Source organism: Pterocles gutturalis, unplaced genomic scaffold (assembly GCF_000699245.1).
Source record: "Pterocles gutturalis isolate BGI_N339 unplaced genomic scaffold, ASM69924v1 scaffold22104, whole genome shotgun sequence".
NCBI lineage: Eukaryota > Metazoa > Chordata > Aves > Pterocliformes > Pteroclidae > Pterocles > Pterocles gutturalis.
In genome coordinates this window covers 503-2,565 of record NW_010131207.1, presented here as the reverse complement: position 1 = coordinate 2,565, position 2,063 = coordinate 503, and positions in this window count along the sequence as shown.

Sequence of the window (2,063 nt, the reverse complement as noted above, 5' to 3'; positions counted from 1 at the left end):
GGCTGCGGTTCAAAAAAAGGCGGAAACCGCTCCTTTTCCAGCCCCAAATCCTCCTAAAAAGCGCTTTTCTCCTTCTAAGACTCCATCGCTATGGAAAAAGCTTCGTTTTTCATGGAAAAAAGCTTTGAAGTTCCTTCCCGGGGCTTCTTTTTATGAGCTGCTGCAAAGTTTTTGTGTTGTCCGAAAGGGTTTTGGGGTGCATGCGGGCGCCGTGGCAGCTCTGCGGGAGGGCTGCGAGGCTCATCTCTTGGCTTTGCTGGAGGAATGGGGGTTGTGCGCGCTCCACGCCAAGCGATCCAGCGTCCGAACTGCTGATGTGAGTCTTGTGAAGTGCCTTCAGGTGAAAAGAGGCTGAATTTGCCCCACCCCAGCTTGTTGAAGTAGATGGAAAATTGAGTTTTTTGTTGTTTTGCTTTCGTTTTCTTTGCTTGGACTCTTAAATTAAACTTCTATAAAGCTTTTCAGGGGAAAAGCAGAAGGAAAAAGAGTATTGGAAGCTTGTGGGAGTAGGAAACTGTGGAGAAACACTTTGATTTATGCTTGTGGTGTGAAGTATCGCCGGACTTTGCTCTTTAAACAGCTCGTGTTTTGAGGGTGATGTCACCTTGCTGTGAACCAAACGTGGAAATGACTAATACCAAACCAAGCCAGGCTGTAATTTGGGTTTAACACCAACCTACAACGTTGTGGGTTTGTCAGAGCCCTTCTTTAAAGCTGCTGCTGCCCGAAGATCAAGCAGCTGCCTTCCCTGCGGCTTTTCCTGGTGGTTTCTCCTCTTCTTCGGGCGAAGTCACGAGTCTCTGCAGACACGGGGGAGGAAAGTCTGGCAGCGGAGGCGGAGCGATTGGGGCTGGAAGAGGTACAGACCTGCCCGGTCCTGCCTGTGCTGCCTGATAACAGCTCTTTATGATGTGGTTTAACCCTCATAACGACTTGCTGCTGCCTCAAGATACCGCTTTTGTTTCTTTTTTTCCCCTTTCATTCATTTCTAGGGGGATAAAATCCCATCCCTGGCCTCTCTCCCTGCTCGGATCCCGGCAGGAATTGTAAAACCACAGGGAGGCCCCAGCCTGAGTGATCCTGGGAGGAGCAAGAAGTGTTTTTTTTTTTTTCCCTTTTCTCCTAAATTCTTTGCATATGTTAACCAGAAACTTCTCTGTTCTCTGAGGAGTCTACCAGAAGTGGTATAAGCCCCTTTTCTTCCCTAAATTGAGTTCTCTTTTTTATTTTTAGGGCTGTTCTCCCTGTTTTTCTGGATTTTGTTTGCTTTGACAAACAGCCAGGGGGTAAAAAAAAAAAAAAAAAAATCTTTCTATTCTCCTATGGAGGATATTTCTTCAGCGGGGAAAAACAGCTTGATGGGGGGGAAAAGTCCCAACAAAAAACATTAAATTGGCTGGGGGGGGATGTCAGGGGGGTGGAAAGGGCTGGTTTGGGGGGATTCAGGGGCTGTTTTTGGGGCTGGTGATCCCATGCAAAGCCCAGGGCAGATGCTCTGGTGAAATATTTGGCGCTAGAAGCTCCAGTATAATTCGCAAAACCAGGAAGGGGAGTTTAAAGGGAAATAAAACCCCACCGGTAACCCTCAGCACCTGAATCTGATGTGAAAAGTATGGAGCAGAGGGGAAAAAATAGCCCACGTGATTATTAAAAAAAAAAAAACACTAATCAGGAGTTATTAAAGTTGTGAATAAGGCTGATAAATCCCTCAAGTTGCATATTATAAAAAAAAAAAACCATGGTTGTTAAGCCCTAAATTAATCCGTTTTGGCTTTTCCCCAGGAAAACCAAGTTGCATATTATAAAAAAAAAAAAACCCATGGTTGTTAAGCCCTAAATTAATCAGTTTTGGCTTTTTCCCAGGAAAATCCCAACCCCTTCCCTAAGGAAATGAGAGCCGCTGCCAAACTCCCCCATCCCCGCTTGCAACGAGGCCAAAAATAGGCAAAAACGCCGCAAAAAACCTCGTTAATAGACCCGGATCCGCCCCTAAGCGAGGTGGGGCCGGCGGGAGGAGCCGAGCTTCGCGACAAGAGAGCGGATCGAAAAGGTTCGTTCTCACT